Source organism: Pteropus alecto, unplaced genomic scaffold (genome assembly GCF_000325575.1).
Source record: "Pteropus alecto unplaced genomic scaffold, ASM32557v1 scaffold3, whole genome shotgun sequence".
Classification (NCBI taxonomy): Eukaryota; Metazoa; Chordata; class Mammalia; order Chiroptera; family Pteropodidae; genus Pteropus; species Pteropus alecto.
The window spans coordinates 51,679,576-51,701,016 of NW_006442484.1; positions in this window are offsets into that span (position 1 = coordinate 51,679,576).

Consider the following 21,441-nt stretch of genomic DNA (forward strand, 5'->3'; position numbering starts at 1 on the left):
CTATTTCCAATTTTAACTTTTGTAACCAAAATTTATGCACTCAAAATTTTTTATTTAGTTCCAAGGATTGTAAACATTAAAATGATGCATGATTGATTGCCCTGACATGAGAGGTAGTTACTAGAAGAGGGAGAGAGGGGTGGGGCTTATGGGTAGTCAATAATGTTCCTTTTCTTGATCTGATGGCTAGTTACATAGTGTGTTCACTTTGTGAAAATTTATTGAGTCAAAAGCACATGTTTTATGCACTTTTTGTATTATGATATACATACAGAAATACAAATATATAGGTGTATACTCTATATGTGGGCATATAGGGAGTGTATTAATATTTATGTAAATATTTAATCACCGTTGCATGTAATCTGTTAGGACGCCATCAGATTGCAGCTTAAATGTCATATAGTTTATTTTAAGTAAATATTGTTTATAATACAGTTCAAATACTGTTTCTTTGCATCCCGAACTGCACTCTTCTGGGTCTCTATATATCCCAGTGTATCTTCTCTTCACAGTTGCTAACTAACTCATGAAGAACTCATCCTTTCCTGAATTTTTAGCTGTCATTGCTGCCTGGAAGACTCCTAGTATCTGTCTTTCTTGTCTTGTTCTCTTTACTATGCCTCAGATCAAAATTCAAACCTTCCAGCTAACCATATCAATCTGCAATGAAAATATATCTCATTCTCTTATTCTTTCTTTTTGTACCTTTGTGTAAAAATGCTATCAATCTATCAATTGTTGGTATCATGTGAAGCTTGTGCCTTTCTTTTGCAAATGGTAGTATTTTTTGGTGAGCACTCGGAAAATGTTAGTTTTTCATGAAAATCTCGCTATTAGCAGACTTGTTGCAGTTTTTAATAACCAGTTCCAGAGGACCAAATGTTAGTGATGGAAAGTGATAAGTATATATTATCATCAAACTGTTATACTTGAAGACAGTAAAAAGGTTGGAATCTTTGGAATTTTTTTTTTTTGATGACAGCACATCATATTTGTTTCACATTTTGAAGTCTACAGGTATTTGAGTATAGTTTTCCTTTTACTCTTTATAACTTTTAATAGACAGCATACTGTTCACAGATTTTCTATTTTTCATTCTCTGAGAACTGTCTTGACTTTTCAAAAAATGATAAGCTGATATATGGCTATTACAATTGTCTCTCATATTCACCTTAGCTTTCAAGATGAGAAGTCAGCATTTGTTGAAAATTTGAGAGGATGTGTGATGATTTTATAAAAAATATGAGTCTACAGCATTACCAATACTTGCTTATTACAGTTCCATATGAATTTGAAACAAAGTGAGATGTTTCCTACAGGGAACAATATTCTTGATGTTTTCAGGGTCTCTATCATTGCTTTTTGAAATAATATAAGTTTCAAGTACGAAGATAATCTTGTTAAGATCATAAGGAAAAATAATATTTAAGTTTATTTTGCATTTGGTCATTATAATATGGTTGTCATCATTATTCAGGCTTTTGCACGAAACACTACATGATTATGACAAAAGCTTAAGTATTTTGAGGCCGGAAATATAAATTTTTTCCTTCTGGAAAAATATTTATACAAAATAACAGTAAAATCAAGACCAAGGTTATGAAATATTATTGATACTCACATGATATTTGAATAAGCGATTTCACATTTTACTTAAATTGCCATATTCTTAAATGCCAGAAATAGATCAAATATACCACTGATCTTTGGATAAGAAAAAAGCTTTAGAAAAAAGGGAAAAACAGTAACAGTAATAATAGCTGGTAGGAAAGATGTATATACACAATTTTACAGATAATAGTTCAGGTTAAATATGAAAGTAGAGTCTGATTCGAGGAAACATAGCGGAGTGAAAGACATCCTCAGATCTCTCCCCTTGAAACAACAACAAGCTGAACATCTGAAACTCAACAAAAAACACCCAAACTGAACACCAGCATGTATGAGCGTGGGATCCGTGCATAAGAGCTACCACAGGTTAGAACCCCAGTGTCAGGCGGTGGATTGGGAGAAATAAAGAAGCTGCCTCTTGCAGCCTCCGTAGCTCCCTGCAGTTGGGAGGGCGGGAGAATTGCGATGACTTCCCTGATCAGCCTGCCTGGAAGTGCTGGAACTTCTAGCAGCCGGCAGCAGGGCCCAGTCATCAGGGCAGAAAGCAGAGAAGCAGGTTGGGATAGCAGAGAAACAACAGTTGATTTTTACTGGCCCTGGTTGAAAAATAGGCTGAGCTGCAGCCCCTAACTCCCAACCCAAAGGGACCCTCCCCCCATACACTCTGAGACCGATGTCTGTGGAGCCCCAGGAGAATCTGAGCCAACACTGCTGAGACTGTTGCTGATACTGACAGGGACTGAGTGTAGTGGACGTGATTAAATATCTACAAGAAAATAAAAAAGGCATTATTAACGCTTTATATAAAGCAGGGATCCAAGAGGCTTAGAAATCATACCAACCATATTCTCTGATCATAATGCTTTGAAACTAGAGATCAACTGCAGAAAGAAATCAGGAAGATCCACAGATACATGGAGATTAAACAACATGCTACTGAAGAATAACTGGGTCAGAGAAGAAATAAAAAGAGAGATCAAGAAATACATAGAAACGAATGATAATGATAGTACAACATATCAAAACTTTTGAGACATGGCAAAAATGGTCATAAGAGGAAAGTTCATATCATTACAGACCTATCTTCGAAAACAAGAATGAGCCCAAATAAACAACCTAATACTTCATCTAAAAAACTAGAAAAGAAAAAATGAAGCCAAAAGTTAGCAGAAGGAAAGAATCATCAAATTGGAGCAGAAATAAATGAAATTGAAAACAAAAAAACCATAGAAAAAAATAAATGCCAACACAGAGCTGGTTCTTTGAGAAGGTTAATAAAATTAACAAACCCCTGGCTAGACTCACTAAAGAAACAAGAGAAAGGACACAAATAAACAAAATCAGGGCTGAAAGAGGGGAAATTATGACTGACATCATAGAAATACAAAAGATAATATAAGAATACAATAAAGAAAGTATAGAATACCAAATTTAATAACCTAGAAGAAATGGACCAGTACTTAGAAAAATACAATCTTCCTAGACTGAATCAAGAAGACCTGGAACATCTAAATAGTCCGATCAGCAGTATGGAAATTGAAACAATCATCAAAAACCTACTGAAAAGTAAAATTCCAGGAACAGATGGCTTTACCAGTGAATTCTACCAAACATTCAAAGAAGATTTAATACCTATTCTCCTCAAACTCTTCCAAGAAATTGAAGAGGAGGCAATACTTCCCAACTAATTTTATGTGGCCAGTATTACACTGATACCAAAACTTGGTAAAGATAACACAAAAAAGAAAACTACAGACCAATATCTCTCATGAACACAGATGCCAAAATTCTAAATAAGATACTGGCGAATCTTATACAGCAACATATTAAAAAGATTATGCACCATGATCAAGTGGGCTTATCTTGGGGGTACAGGGATGTTGCAATATGTGCAAATCAATTAATGTGATACACCACATAAAAAAATTAAAAAATAAGAATCATATCATATCAATAGATGCAGAAAAAGCCTTCGACAAGATACAGCATCCATTTATGATCAAAACACTTAACAAAATTGGTGTAGAAGGAAAGTACCTTAACATAATAAAGGCTATGTATGACAAACCCTCAGCCAACATTGTACATAATGGTGAAAAACTAAAAACCTTCCCTCTGAGATCTGTCACTATTTGTGGATGACATGATTCTCTATACAGAAAACCCTAAAGACTCCACAAGAACACTACTAGAAACAATAAGCAAATACAATAAAGTTTCAGAATACAAAATCAATGTTCAAAAATCCATAGCATTCTTATACTCCAATAACGAACTGTCAGAAAAAGAAGGGGAAAAAATAATTCCTTTTGCAACAGCAACGAAAACAACAAAATATCTACGAATAAATCTGACAAAACATGTGATGGATCTATATAACGAAAACCGTAAGACTCTATTAAGAGAAATTGAAGAAGATACAAAGAAATGGAAGATATTCTGTGTTCTCGGATTAAAAGAATCAACATGTTAAAATAACCATATTACATAAAACATCATACAGATTTAATGCAATCCCCTTCAAAATCCCATCAGCATTTTTTAAAGAAATAGAACAAAAAATCATCAGATTCGTGTGGAAGTACAAAAGACCCCAAATTGCTAAAGCCTTCCTGAACAAAAAGAACGAGGCTGGAGTCATCACTCTGCCCAACTTCAAATTATACTACAAAGCGACAGGAATCAAAATGGCATGGTATTGGCAGAAAAATAGACACATAGACCAGTGGAACAGAAATGAGAGTTCAGAAATAAACACATATTTGTATGGGCAAATAATTTTTGACAAAAAAGCCAAAATCATACAGTGGTGAAAGGAAAGCCTCTTCAACAAATGGTGCTGGGAAAACCGGAAAGCCACCTGCAGAAGAATGAAATTAGACTGTTGTCTATCACCACACACTAAAATTAACTCAAAATGGATTAAAGACCTGAATATAAGACCTGAAACAATAAAATGCATAGAAGAAAAGATAGAAACTAAACTCAAGGACCTTGGACTTAAAGAGGATTTTATGAATTTGACCTCAAAGGCAAGGGAAGTAAAAGCAAAAAAAAATGAGTGGGACTACGTCAAACTAATAAGCTTCTACTCAGCAAAAGAAACTATCAACAAGGTAAAGAGAGAACCATCCAAACAGGAAAATATAGTTGCAAGCAACACCTCCGATAAGGGTCTAATATCCAAAATATACAAAGAACTCATACGACTCAACAACAACAAAAAAACAAATGATCCAATCAAAAAATGGGCAGAGGACCTGAACAGACACTTCTCCCTAGAGGACATACAAATGGCCAACAAATATATGAAAAGATGCTCAATATCTCTAGCTATTAGGGAAATGCAAATCAAAACCACAATGAGATACCATCTTATACCTATTAGAATAGGTACAATCAACAGAACAAGTAATAACAAATGTTGGAGAGGATGCAGAGAAAAAAGGAACCCTCATACACTGCTGGTGGGACTGCAAATTGGTACAGCCACTATGGAAAACAGTATGGAGGTTCCTCAAAAATCTAAGAATTGATCTATCATATGATCCAGCAATCCCTCTATTGGGTATTTACCCCAAAGACTTGAAAACTCATATCTGTAAAGATATTTGCATACTGATGTTCATAGCAGCATTATTCACAGTGGCCAGGACATGGAAGCAACCCAAGTGTCCTACAATAGATGATTGGCTAAAGAAGCAGTGGAATATTACTCAGCCATAAGAAGAGATGAAATACTGCCATTAGTGGCAACATGGATGGGCCTCAAGATAATTATGCTAAGTGAAATAAGCCAGACAGAAAAAGTTGGAAATCACATGATATCACTTATATGTGGGATATAAACCTAAAAGCAACAAACAAACAGGACAAACAAACAGAGACTCATGGACATGGATATAAACTAGTGGTTACCAGAGGGTAGGAGTTGAGGGAGGAGGGGTCAAATATAAGGGGGTAAGGGGAGGGTGAATTGGGTAAAGGGGATCAAATAGATGGTAGCTGAAAGAAACTGGACTTTGGGTGTTAAACACAATAGAATATACAGATGTCTAATTATAATGTACATCTGAAAATTATATAATTGTGTTAACTAATGTTACCCCAATAAACTTAATTAAAAAAAAAGAAATATGAAAGTAAGGAGACATACCCTCATTAATTGGGGCTGGTAATTGTGAGTAGGAAGAAGTAGGTAATGTCAGATGTAGGTATAGGGAAGAAGTCTAATGTTCTGGATGTAGAATCGTTCTTGAAATATATGGTCCCAGTTCGGGTATTAGTTTAGTATCTGGGATAATACAGAAGTGCTAAGAGATGGGTGGGCAAGTGGGCAGGTGAGGAAAGCACATTCCAAGAGTGTTCAGTATTAAGTGACCTAAACACATGGCTTGTGCTTATCTACAGACTGTTCTTTCTGCTGCTAAGCTTGAATTCAGGAGTTGTATTTAATTTGAAAAGTTTTTGCAATGGCAAGGTAGGGTCCTGGTATGGGAAGAAGGAAAATACTGGGCAGGTGTGTTTAAGATAGGGTCTCCTGGGCAATAAGATGGGAACAGAATTATTGAAGCTCAGTATTTCTATAATGTAAGGTCAAAATAGAACTGGAAACATCAGTTTATCTAATGATGATTCATCTACTAAACTAAATTTTCTCTTTTTACAGACATCCTAAATCTAAAGCAAAGAGCTGTGGACAGAGAAAGATCTAGGGTCAGGATAGCTAAAAGTATTCTCCTACATATTTTATATATACCTTACATAAAAACTGGAAGAGAAAACCAAACCAAATCAACATAACAGAATGAACCTGTCCTCGCTTTCTGCATACTTGGAAAGAGATCTGTGAGGATTATAAATTTCCATTTACCCCGAAAAAGTTAAACAATTTGCTTAATAGATACAACTCATTTTCTTTAAAAATAATTAGCTCTCTGCTACGTAATTTTTGGTTTACTAGACAGAATTTCTATTTGCATTTTAACTGTGGAGACTTAAAATGATGTAAAGATGCAAAGAACAATAATAGAATAAAATAACATGATATAGTAATTTTTGTCATTTATGGGGCACATATGGGACATTAGTTTGTGAATTGGTTCTGGTATTTAAATAATTGTATTTATAAGGTAGCAGGTACACACAGTCATGTACATCCACATACATGTAGTGGCAATAGCTGCTTGTGAAATTAAACAATAGTTTTTTTTTTCTTAAGAGTTGCAGCTCAATTTATTCCCTTTGAGGGGGCAAAATTAAGTGTTCTGAAAAATGAGGTCATTCATTTGATGCTATCTAATTTTTTTAAAAATGAGAAATAAGTACTGTAAAATTAGTCAAGGAAATAAGCATAGAAATGTAAATATCATGTGAAAAAGTAACAAAAGAATTTCAAGGGTCAAAAAACTTCAAGAGTATAATTTTCAAGAGAAAATGATAAAGATGAGTGGATAATAAATATCATACCCTACCTGTTTCCATATTCAGCATCCTAAAATTAAGAAGTCTTATTCTAAGGAGACAAAAGGTATACAGTTTGGCAAGGAGAGAAAATGTGTTGTATTGAGAGCCTTTCATTCCTTATACTGTGATAAACTCCTTTTCTGTTACACCATCTCCTGAGTCAGCCTCTAGAGCACAAATGAAGAGAAGCAGCTGTATTAATGCTGTCACCCTGAAAGGTGGATGGGCTGCCATTTCCAATATTGTTGCCACTAACTTATGTAGCTAGTGCCAAGATCCATGGGCATTGTCATTCAATGATAGGATTATATACTGCCATAGAGAGACTCCTAATGATGGTGCAGGGTAATCTTTTCAAGATTAGGTTTCCGTCAAGACCATAATTCTTATAAAATTGGCCTGAAGAGTTATCGTCCACCAAGTTCTAGATAAAGTAATAATTAGTTACAGTTAGAGTATATAAAAAAGTGACAGCGTTGTTGCTGAATACACACAAAAAAGAACTTGTTTAATTATGTGACAGTAGAAGAAACCATGTTTGGAATTTTAATGAGAACCACAATTGAAAACTTTTGGCCTTTGTCCAAACCAGGTAAAGGCAAAACTTCAAGAGTATTTTTTAGAGATGAATGCAGAAGTAATGAGATAGAAGAAATCGAAAGTGGGGAAAAATGACTCTTGTATTTCTAAACGGGGTAGGCTTTGTCTTCCTTTTCTCTTCTTCCTTTATATGGGGAGAGTAACATCAAAGGCTGTTTAATGATTGCATTGACTCTGTAAGTGTAAAACAAGTTAAAAATTTTGACTGGAGCTAGATTCTTTGTTTGTTTCACTAGTCTATATAGAGGCATAAATGCCTAGATTATGCTAAAGTAATAAGCAGTTATCCCCTCCCCCCTTATCGGTAGCTTAAAATAACATTTTTCTCATTATTAGTGCAAGTCTAAGATGAGTTTGGGTGACCCTCCAAGCAAACTTTACTCTATACTCAGTGATCCAAGCTATTTCAGTTTTTTGTCTTACTGAATGAACTCAGAAAGAGTCTGGAGGCTTTTGGATAGAAATAAACGATAAAGATTTATTCAAAGTTCTTAGGGTTTGTCAACTAGAAACACAACTAGGTAATACCCAGAGTGTTCCAAAGAAGAAAAAAAAATGCTAATGGTTCTTATAGTAAAAAGTACATTCTTGAGAAGAGTCAGTCCTGCCTTTCTTAGCTTCTGGATTATTCTGAGATATTTATCAATCAGATGTCAGGTGGTCGATGATGGATGCCAGGGTGTCTGGAGGATTGTTGCCAGGAGGTCCAATCACATCTGGTGGTCTGGGTAATAGATGCCAGGTTGTCTGGATACATGAATGCTTTAGGAGGTTATCAGAGGGTTATCGGGAGGTCTGATATATATCCAGGCTTTGATGCAGGGCTGGAAAGTTGAAAAGTTTAAATTCTCAGACTGGTTTAAACAAGAATAGAATTGTTTCCTCATGCCTCAACCTACTTGATTTTGGTAATTTAGCAGCTCGACTATAATAGCAACTTCATTCTATTTCTTCACTCTATTCCTTGGACTATACCATCTCATAGATGCCAAGTGAGTACTTCTACTTAGAAATGATCTGTGTCACATATGCTTATATTTCCTGATGAATCCCATGTTCATATCTAATATCTTGGGGGAGGGGAAGGACAATCTTTCTGTTGCTTAGGGGTAGAGATGAGAACTAGGTAGGAGGGAGTAGTTTTTGTGCTCACAAGAGGCATTTATTTGATAATGTTCTGACCACCTTATAAAAGAGATGGCTGTTTCCCATGCTGGGCATTTAAATCATCTTATTGGAAAAAGAACACAAGCCCAAGATTCTCCACTCATTCTATTAAAAATAATAAAAGTGGAGCTACTTCAAAATGAAGTCAGAGCTGCCATCCCAGAGGAACTGCTTTGTATGTGGTGCTCTTCAAACCTTTGAAATGTTAAAATTGGGCAAAATAAGCATCAGACTGGGCCTAAAGCAACAGTGTATTGCAAACAGCTGTTTGCAAAGCTAACATGAAAGCAGACATTATGATTACAGCACTGAAAATCACAGACATTCTTTAGAATTAGCATTACCATGTTAGCTTATCTGTACCTCTAGAATTTATTTTCCTTAGCTTTTCTGTACCCACCGATATTCCTCCCTTCTATTTATGTAATTATTCTCCTTCTCTTTCTCATAAATACCCTTTGCTTTCACTTCCCAGTTGTAGCACAATTTGGGTTTCTGCCTGAATGAGAATTTCCCAAATAATTATTCTTTAGGATTGCAAAGAAATGCTTGTTGCCTCTTACTTTTCTCTTTTATTTTTTGGTTAACAATTCTCTCAGATATCTGTGTAGGATAGTTAGGAAGTCTGACTTCCATGACTTCCCATACAATATCATATAATCTAATTATAAGAAGTCTGGAATCAGAAAATTTCAAAGTAAAATTGTAGAAAGTCATCAGAAAGTTTTACTATCTTAAATATAGAAAAGTAAATAGAGGAGTATTATAATTTGAAAAACTACTTAAAATTAATAAATCTATTATTATTCTTTTAGATACTATATTAAATATTATGGGTAAGGTTGTACTAAAGTAACAATCCCCAAATTCTCAGTGACTTAAGATGACTTTGAAGATATGTAGCTGGAAAAAAACTAAAGATAGGTAGTTCAAGAGAGAAAAAAAACTAGTAAAAGAAATTTGTAAAACATAACGTTACATAGCGTTGTGACTTTATTAAATTAACATTTGTTAAATAGAACTCTGAGATGTACAAACTCCATGTTCCTCCACTGTATTCCCTCATTTAATCTTGGCTGCCACAGTCAGACCGAAAGAAAGCGTGAGGACCCTTTGTTTTTGCATCTGCACTGGAGGAATATACATTTACTTGTGATTCTGCAGGCTGCTATCTAGGGCATGCTCTTATATCAGAAGCTAATGTTAGTTTAAGGCCTCTGCAGGCCTCTTGGACAAACAAAATGGATACCAAGGCAATATCATAGAATAGTTTAGCTAAATTCTCAACATATGCTTGATTCTCCCCTTTCCCATTCTATTTACTAATTATAACAATTCATGTTTTTCTTGGCAAAAATAATTTGGAAATCCAAATTCTTGATATCAAAGCTTAGGCATCTTGGATTCATTTTAGATTTACTTATTTGTTTAGTCAATAGATTCTTAGCCTTTATTTGCCAATTAACATTTTTTATTTTTATGTCCTTTGAATAATATTAGTTTTTAAACACTGATCATTGCAGCATGAATAGAAGTAGTTATTTTCTGAGAAAATGGATATGATGCAGATATTGACTTTTGTTGCAGTGAACATAGAGATTTATTGACCTGGAAGATAAGGTCAATATTTGTCTTGAGGGGCAATAAATCTAGATGTTCAACAGAATATAAAGTCAATGTTAGTGTTAATACTTATGTTTTGAATACCTGTCAAAAATCTCTGAAAATTTCTTTATAGTTGAATTTCTCAATCCTTGAAACATGTGTAATTCTAGATAGACCTTGGAAAGCTCTCAAAAGTGTGAAACTAAGACCAAAATAAAACAGTAGAAAACTTCAAAAGCAGAATGTATTATTTAATAGCAGTTTATTTTGTGAAAGAGTGGCATTTTCTTTGACATGTGTAAACTTTAAAAAGTATGTGATTTACAGAAGTGTGTAATTTGTTTATTAACACTATTGCACTAAAGTATATTTTAATAGCTAAAAGGCATACATAACAGACCTAGGACTCTAAAGCAAATAAATAAAATGTTGCTTCTCTGAGATTCAGATTGCTACCTTCTTTTGTCTGTTTAGACTTCTAGGACTTTTTTTTTTTCTTTTGCAAATATGTCGCTGGCTTTTTGACTACAGTGATCATAATGTTATTACACTGTGTGTTCTCTTAGGCACCACCATTGTATTAGTACAGCTGCTGATTGGTTAGAGTGTTTCCTTCAGTAAGAGATACCCAGTTATAGATAGACTGCATGGTATCGATTTCAGAGGCAAACTTTTCAGAAAGGATTTGGAATCATCAAAACGAAACTAAGTATCTTCTATCAAATATCCCACCTTATCAGCATTCTGGCAGTGGTGTGTTTACCTTCCAAATCACTTGGGCCAATCAATGCAGAATTCATTGACTTTTTCTGTCTTTAATTTTATATTTTTAATTCACAGTGAATGTCTGAGCTCATGCACTTAACCTCATCCTCTCCCTCTGTCATTAAAAGAGTCAACACTTATTTTAATAGGAAAAAAGAAACCAAAACAAAAAAGTTTCAGAACTAGAAATTACCATTAGTAACTCCGCAGAGAAGCTCAAAATAATAGGAACTGAAGACAAAGATAAACTATGGATAATTAATATGAGCAAGTGTTGAGCTTGCAAATACTTTTGAAAAGTACACTGCTGTTATAGTCCATAAGTAGTGAGATTTCTGTGAGGGCAGCAGTCCTAGTTTAAATTTGTCATAGAGGCCGTGCTGAGTAAAGACACTGTTCTACAAGGCTTCTGTGGTAGGTGGACATGCTGATTCAAAAAAACCTATTTCAACTAGCTTTCAGAAATATTTAGCATAGAAGCTAGGCTCTCATTTTTACCACTTGCCATGGAAACTAAACCTGTTATCTTGCAGATTAAGGTTCTAACAAAACAAAACAAAATAAAACAAAAAAACCTTTTCTTCTTAAAACTAAAGCTGATTGACTATGAACATTATTGGAAAGAACAATCTTGAAGTCCCAACTGAACATACATTGATTACCCTTTATTTATAGCAAACAAAAAACTGAATAAAAGAGATTCAAAAGATGAAACTCAGAGTTAGGGTTGTAAATTATCACAATACAACAGTTATGTAAGTAAAAGAGAAAACTTAAATCATCTCTAATTTATATCATAAATGTGATTTGAGAGAATATTTATTCGATCTATAGAGAGATAACTGTCTGATATTAGAAAATACTGCTTTTAGGTGGAGAAATAGATTTTTAGATTTAAAACCAAACCACTGTCACCACTGCTCTGAATTCTATAATTTGTATGTGAGAGATTCAATAAAAACAAGTGACTCAGAACTCTTAAAGGTAAAAGGATGAGCAAAAATGCCAGATTAATAGAATGAACAGGAAATAACCAGTGGCAATATGACCTTCAGATAAAGTGACATTCAAGGGCACATGCATTAAAATGAGGCACAGATTACAATGATGATCAGTTTAGATGCCACTATCCCATTATTATAACCACTCAATTTCTCAAATGCTCATTTTTTGGGTCCCTTTTTCCTTTTATGTTACTTGATTTAACTTCAACCTTGGTAAAATCCAATTATCTGTCTATTCCAGGCCTGAAAACTTGTTGTTGAATATGGCTAGAGAAAACCCACATAATAATACTGTCTAATCTCATGTTAAATTAATGACCACAGACTTCAAGGAAGCTTTTAATGCTGTCAGGGAATGACCTAATATGCTGTAGTCTGCTCTTTTTCCTGTTCTCCTAAAGGACTATTTCATACCTTTTTCTTGCTTCCTTATAACTCCATCACTTCTTCTTTTCTCCTCACTATCTGCTGATGACTTTGCTCCTTATTTTGCTGTGAACACAGAAGCAATTAAGAGAATTTCTACTTGAACAAGTGTAATGACTCTTCTGTCTGATTCCATGTTCATATACTCTGCCTGCCCTCCTGCTTTTGTGAATGTACTATTTATGATCCTAGCTAAAATAATCTCTCTAATTTAGCTTCTCTATAAGTTTGGAGCTTAAAGAAGAGGACCAGTGGAAAAAAAAAATATATGTGGGAGTTGTCAGCATATAGATGGTATTTAAAATTAAAAATAATAATGGTATAGTGGTAGTTAACACTTACATAGAGATTTTAATAGGCCAGAGACTTTTCTCTCAATACAGTACTCTCATTACGTACTTTATATATATTAACTCATTTAACACTCACAACAGCCTTATAAGTATTATTCTCATTTTGCAATGATGAGCCTGGATAGGAACATCAAGGGTGGTAGTGTAAAGAAAAGATGTCCAGATCTCAATGCATGAGATCTCGTGCATTCCACCATAGATATTAGGGAAAGCAAAAGGAACAACCGAAAGAGACTGAGGAGGGTAAGCCAGTGAAGTAGGAAAAAACCACAGAGTGTGTGCAGTCTGGAAGCCACCTGAAAACATGTTTCAATGACAAATATTCTGTCAGATACTGAGGACTGAATATAGACCTTTGTAAATTGATGATAATTCAGTGATGATATCGAATAAAGCCATTTTGGTGGAGTGGTAAAAGTTGAAAGGCAAATGGACATAGGTTCAAAAGTGAATGGAAAGTGAGGAATTGGAGACAATAAGTGTTTAAGTCTGCTCAGGCTGCTACCACAAAATACCATAGACTGGGTGGCTCCATCAACAGAAATTTTTTTTTCCTCACAGTTTTGGAGGGTAGAAGTCCAAGATCAAAGTCCCAAACAATTTGGTTCAGGTGAGGACCCTTCTTGGCTTGTACACAGTCACTTTCTTGCTGTGTCCTCACATGGCCTTACTTTGGTGCGTATGCATGGGAAGCGGGTAGGAGAGAGGGAAAGAGTGAGCTCTCTTGTCTCTTCTTGTAAGAACACCACTGTTAAGCTCACTTTACTTTAATTGCCTCCTAAAGGCCCTATTTCCAAATATAGTCACATTAGGGTTTAGGGCTTCAACACTTGAACTTTGAGGGGGAACACAAGAGAGTCAATGGCGATGAGTATAGCCAACTTTGTGTGATGTTGACAGCTCTATTATGTAGAGAATAAATTATAGAGGACAAAAGTTAATGCAAGGATGATGTTATTACATTGAGTCTAATATGATATAGTGGCATGAGATTGGGTTTTAGTACTGGAAATGGATACTAAATTGATTAAGGATGTGTCTTCAAGAATAAAAAAAATACTTTCCTTGAGGACGAAGTATGGCATAGGAAGTGGCATGTTATACTTTCCAAAGATGGTCATAGCATCTCTTATTGTACATGCTCTTTTGTGATGTGATCTTGCCACTCCTCCATCAAGAAGTGGAGTCTGTTCTCTGCTGCTTTCCTTTTGGGTTTTCCCTGTGACTGCTTCTATTTAGAGAACACGGCAGACCTGATGCTGTGCGACTTTTAGGAATAGTCTTTAGCTGGCCTGGCAACTTTGGCTTCCTGCTTCTTGGATACCATGTAAGACCACAATTCTGTGAGAAGACCAGGGGTTCCATGAAGTAGCCCCAGAGGATGAAAAATCACAGGATGAGGAGTGTGGGGGTTGATGGGGAGAGAGGGAGAGACCAAACAGCACCAAGACATCAGACATGTATGTAAAGAAAGCATTTTGGATATTCAGTGCTGTCAAGTCTTCAGCTGGCTCTAGTCCAAGCTGCTGTCTGGCTGTGATCACATGAAAGACCCCAAGTATACTTTGCACAGCTCAGCCTAGTCAACCTACAGAGCACTGAGAAATCATAAATCATTTTGGAATGGTTTATCACATGTTAGAATGAGGGTGGATAGCAGTAAAGTAAAATCTGAGAAAGTATCTATGTTTGGGCTTAACTGGGTGAATAACGCTGCTGTCAACTGAGAGGGAAAATGTGAGAATGAGTTTGAGGGTGAGAACCAAGTGTTATATTCTGACCACTGTAAAGCTGAATCACTGTTATGTATCTCTGTGGAGATGTCAAATATGTGAATGAATATACGAGGAGTAGTTAGATCTGAAGGTATAACTTTGGGAGTAATTGACATTAGATGATATTTAAAGCCATCTGGGTATATGACATCCTCAAGGGACAGTGTGCAGAGAGAATGTGAAGTGGCTCAGGAAAGAGAACTGCACCAACATTTAGAGGCAGAGGGGTAGAAACATTAAGAAAATTAAGAAGGTTCATCTAATGAGATAAGAAGGCAACCAGGAAAATGCACCATTCAAAAAATTAATAGGAGAAAGTGTTTTAAGAATGAAGGAGTGGTAAACTATGACTAAAGTTTCTGAAAAGTTAAATCAGAAAATAACAGTGCTCATTGGATTGATCAATATGAACATTAATGCTAAGTCTGTACACGTTTTTGTCTCCCCATCCCTGCAATCTCTATATCAGTCAAGAGAATCTCAATATCTCATATCAAGAGCAGCTTTAACCATCTTTCATTCTCCATTCACTCTCACTACTTCTAGGCTATATATATATTTTTTTTCCAAAAAAATCACTTTCATCATTTTACAGTGGTGTTATAAATCTCTCATTTTCATGCTAGATGAAGTTTTTAAAATCTTAATTTATAAATAGCACCTATATGTGCTTATTTTATCTACTTACTTTATCTACTATACCAAGAAGGCACAGCTCTAGTCATAAACATAATGCATATCTCATTTTATTTCACTTCACAGATACTGTGTTTTTTACAATTAAAGGCCACACCTTCCACCATCAAAAAGGTTACAACTCATCGCACTACGGCAATACTTGCTTTATTGCAGTGGTTTGGAATCAAACCCACAATATTTCTGAGGTATACCTATATTCTCCTTTTTCTCTAACCAAATCCTGCCTGTTTCTTCTGTCTCAAGTGCCCATCTCTTCAATTCTCCTATTGAAAACTTTCAATATCTAGGCAAAATCATTCTTCCATGATGTTTTTTACATTTTCTAGAGCAATGGTTTTTCAATTATAGTTTGAGATCTCTAAGTGAACTGTAAAATCAACTTAGTGTGTTCTACCTTAATTAAAAAAAAAACAAACCAGAAATAAATAGAACAATAGAAAATGATAGGAAAGAAAATATGACATAGTGAAGGTTAGTATTGCTTCATGAAACTTTTGTTTCAGGTTGTATGTATTTGTGTGCCTCTGTGTATGTGGGTGGATATGTGCCTTTGGCATGAATATAGATGTGTTATGCCTATATATTTTTATTGTGGTCACATTAAAAATTTTTAAAGCCAATTCTCTTGTATATGTAACTCTTCATCTCTTATTGGCCTCTTTTTTATCTAGCTCATTTTAATAGTTTACATTATTCTGAGTATTGAATAATTTAATTATTTTATGTGTATATATTCATGGAAAACATTCATCTGTTCATTTATTTCTCACTGAAAAATATGTGCTTACTACCTGTTGAGTCATTTTTGTGCTTTTCTCTGGGTTAATAGTGATAGACTTTTTGATAGACTTTTCCTCATGAAACTCATATAGGGAAAAACATTAATAAAGCCATCAGACAAAAATATTGACAAAATATAATTAAATTAAATGAGGATCACACATAGGAGACTTTAGAGTATATAATAGAAGGACTAACTTGGGCTTACTTGAAAAACTGATATTGGAACTGATATCTGAAAAATAATTACAACTTTAGGCAAAAGAAGTGAGCTGAGAAAGAGTGGTCCAAAAAGAAGAAATCTATTTAAGACTTTGAGATATTGAGGAGCGAAGCTAATTAGAGAGAGTGAAAGAAGGGCCCTTTAGCTCGAGCAAAGTGAGCAGGTAAAGAGATTGAAGATGAGGCTAAAGAAGCCAATAGAGAGAAAAATCATTCATCCATAATATCCTTATAGGTTATATAGCTTTTTCTTTTATCCTAGAAGCAAAATGAAACCTCTAAAGCAAAAATCTGGAAAGTAAAAATATCAATTTTGTACTCCGGAGTAAACTTACTCTGTGGAGAACGGATTAGAAGGGGGAGCAAGAGAGGTCATGAAGACCCAAAGTAGGAGGCGAATGCTGTAGTCCACGCTAGAGATGATGAATTGGACTAGGTCGATGATGGTAGAGATGGAGAACAGTTGATGGGTTGGAGAGATGTTTAGGAAATAGTATTATTTAGTGGTTTATTGGATTAGAAGGTAACTGAGAAGGTTGTATCAAAGGATGGCTTCCAAGTTTTTGGCCTGAAGAAATGGTGGACTAGTTTAGAAGAAATGAACATGAGTACAATTTTGGATATGTGAAATATGAGATTGATTAAGAAACATTCACGTTTTGGTGGAAGTTTGATAGATGAGTTGGTACTCATGGAACAGTTCCAGATTGGGGATGAAAATGTGTGGATTAGAACAACCAAAATAAGTAAATAAGTAAGAAAGTAAGTAAATAAACAAATAAATAAGTAGAGTGGGAAGAGGCGACTAAGACTAAGATCATGCTTCAAAAAATTTAAACTTTTAAAGGATGAGTTTAAGATGAGTTACTATAATAATAAACATTTAAAAAGAAAAGAAAAGAAGATGAGTTTGTCAAAATAATTGAAAAAGTGGATCTAAAAAAAGAAAAAAATTCAGTTGGATTTAGCAACTTAGAGGTCATTGGTTGACTTAGAATAATTTGTTTTGATAACATAGTGGCAGGGAAGGCATTGAATGAGTTGAAAGAGTACATGGACTATAAGTAGGAAGATACGGTAAATATAATTAACTATTTGATAAAGTCAAGAATGTTCCTGTTGGGGAGTAGGAAGCATGCATATATCGTACATACTCAATAAAATATTTGTCAAATTAGCAAATGAACAACTATGTTTTTTACACAATTTTATTCAAATGATTAATATTGGAAGAAGGAGTTGACATTGAATTTTTGCAATTTATTAGGAATTTCACTTAATTCTTCCTAATCCATCCTGTAAGGTAGGCGATATTGTTCTAATTTTTCATTTGAGAAATCTGAGAGTTAGATAAATTATGCCATTGCCCAAGTTCATGCAACTAAGTGGCAGAGCAGGAATATGAACCGTCTCTGTCTCAGAGTCTCTTTTCTTCTAGAAAATAGCAACTTATTTGACCACAAAAGTCTATTTTTTTTTTTTCATAGCTAGAGGTAGTCCTAGGAATATGCTTATTGGACCTAGCTTTCTCTGGCCCAATAAACTGTGTTTGGAGGTCCTCTTTAGGTCAGAGATTCTCAACCATGGCTGAATATTTATTTACCTAGAATGCTTTTCAAAAAGATGGATGACTAAGCTTCACCTTGCTAATGTCTGAGAGTACCAGGGAATCAATATTTTTAAAAAGTGGTCAAGGTTATCCTAATGTGCCATCAGAATTAAGAAAAATTGCTTTAGATTGCCACCAAATTACTAATTAATAAGAGGCTGCAGGCCTAAATTATAAACAAGTTTATTCCAATGATATCTTCCCAGTTTTTACTCTGAGTAAGTGAGTTTCTTTGGGGGGTAGTAGAGTATACATCAGCTGGACACAAGTGGCTGGTAGTAAATGCTAAGAATTAGGATGACACTAAACCTCAGAAATCTTTGTGCCTCCTCTATGGATCATCTTCATGCAGTAGGAGAATGTTTTGGCCGTATAAGTATGGTGTATACTTGAGACCTGCTGATAGAGATGCTTCTCACCTGAGGTAAAGAAGGAAGACCCAGTCCTACAGAATTGTACTTTGCTGAGTGGAGCACCTAATGTCTTTTTTTTTTTTTCAGTTAGCACGTATGAACTCTTGGGCAAAACTATGAGCATCCCTTGTGAGTAGAGATGTTCATTTCTTCTCCTTGATAGCCTAAAGGATGAAGATGTTGGCAGTAAAATACTCTCGTGGTATTTAACCTGCAAAATTATGTATTTCTATTTTCCTAATTGTTAGACAAAAGTAAAAGTAACCTCAAGTAAACCTCAATACCAAGACAGAAAATATTTTCAATATTAGTTCAGAATTCATTGGCCACGAAGGGAAAATTCTCATAGGGATATAGAGGCGAGATTAAAGATTTTCCATTTTCAGTTGCCATTCTCTCTTACACTGCTGTGCACTGCAGTGCTGCTTTGGGACTAGAAGCTACAAAGTTTCTCACTTTTCAAAAGATAAAATATATCTGACATCATAACACAGCACCATTGTAAAAACTGTAACTTAAATAATCGTCATTCTTCCTTACAATTTCAGTAGAATTGGGTTGTAACCCATGGTGAGCTTGGTAAGAAGATAGCACATACATAATTCACTTTTCATAGCAAAACTATCTGTGATTTCCTTCTTCCTTATCATTAGGCTTTGAATACACTGTGCATGTACCTTTTGAAGTAGCTGCTACTCTATTGTCAAGAGAATTTTTTCTGTTCTCAGGGACCAACCAAAAATAGGCTCATTTTTTTCCCATTATATATTGGCTTCCACTTATTGTAAATAGCAGGCTAATGGATCCTGTACTTGGTGAGAAAGTTTAGAAAAGTTTCATTTTATATGTTTCTGTTTAATTCTCCCCAATGCAAACTTCAAATTTTTAGCACTCCCACTAAACTTTACAAGGGTTTAATGAATATGAGCAAAATTGGTAGCCTTGTGCCTTAAAATTATTTACCGTAGGTTGATTAAACCACATAAATAAAGAACAGTTGTATTCATTTGTAATTATAGCTTAAAAAAGTGAAATCAAGTTTCAGGGTGAGAATTATCAATAGTAAAAATAAGCAAAGAATAAGACTAAAATTTTTTTGATCTTTATGAGTAGAAATATTTGAAACTAAAATGGAATATTTAAAAATCATATCATTTTTTCTCACCCTTCACTTTTCTCAGAAATTAATAAAGAATGCTTAATTGAGAATTTTCTCTTATTTATGGCAGTAAGATTATTGTGTGCCATGCTTTCTATATCCTTTTTAAATGATTAGATAATATATATTTTATCAAAATAAATTTTTTCTCAAAACTTTTTATCTAGTATATAAATCCACATAGTAGCATAGAAATAATATGCCAAATATTTCTACTTAGAGCCGCATTGTTTAAAGCCTCAGAAATTTGTCCAAGCAGGAAATTCCGGTCTCACTTTTAGTAGTTGTTGTTCTTGGAATCGCTGCTATTGCAAAATACTTGATAAGAAATGAAGGAATTTCACTAGCTCTTCTGCCTAGGGCATCGCTTCTCTCATGCCTCACCATGACCAATACATTACTTCCAGATTTTCAAGGTCTCCTTCTCTGGTGGCCTTGACTTCCTTGGTAGACAGCAAGTCCTCTGCTGTTATTGCTGTTCTCCTGACCATGGCTGCTCCACAGACTATCTTTTCTCTTGTGTTTTAAATGGGTGGATTTTCATCCCTGCTCAGCCAACTTCAGAATCCTGACATCTAAGCAGTTACAGGTCTTGATTCTCAATTAGTAGGTACATTATTTAATTTGAATCATTCACCAAGAATTTTTCATATGATTTCTTTTAAAATTTTATAGTTTTATACTTTATAATTATATTTTTGTTAAACTTTAGATAATTTTTTTATAAAGTAAGAGTTTTAGATTGAGATTCACTTTATTTCCATATAGATATTTAATATTTCTAACATTATTAGTTGAAAGTCTATATAATTTAATGCTTTTGCTGCTTTGTAAAAAAGTAATTTGCTATATTAATATGAACTTATCTCTGAACTTTTCTATTGGTCTATGTGTTTATCCTTTTTTCAACACCACACTGTCTTAATTATTCCACTTGATCCTTCCAACTTAATTTTTTTTTCAAAATTCTTTTAGCTAGTCTAAATAAATATGAATTTTCATATTTATTTTAGAATCGGCTTATTTGTATTTATAAAATAAAAAAAACCTTCACTGGTATTTTGATTGGATTTGAATTCAATCTATTGCTCCATTTGGGGAGAATAGACATATTTGCTATGTTGACTTTACCAATCCATAATTCATTTAGATCTTCTTTGATTTCTTTCATTAGCATTTTTAGATCCTACATATCCATATTTTGCTAGATTTGGAAAGATTCTAGATTTGCTAGATTCATTCTTTGTAACTTTTGTAGATATATATGTATACATATATGTTATACACACACACACACATATGCATATACACTTGATTTTTTTGTCGATTTTATGTTCTGTAATCCTGTCACTTTGCTAACACTTATTTATTAGTTCCATAAGTGTTTTTGTAGATTACTTGGAATTTCCCATGTGGGCAATCATTTTTTTCTACGAAAAGGGAGAGTTTTTCTTTATTTCCAATCTGTGTGCCTTTAATTCTTTTTCTTCTCTTATTGTACTAAGATTCCTGTATAATGTTAAATTTGCTAATATTTTGTTGAAGATTTATGCAGGAAATTGGTCTATAGTTTGCCATTCTTGTACTATCTTTGTCTTGGTTTGGTATGAGAATAATTCTGACCTCATAAAATAGGAAATGTTCTATTCTATTTTCTGGAAGAGCTTATTTAGAATTGGTGTTCTTTCTTCTTCAAATATCTGGTAGAATTTACCAGTAAAGCAATATGGGCTTGGAGATTTTATTTATGGAAGGTAACCTTTTATACTATGAATTTAATTACC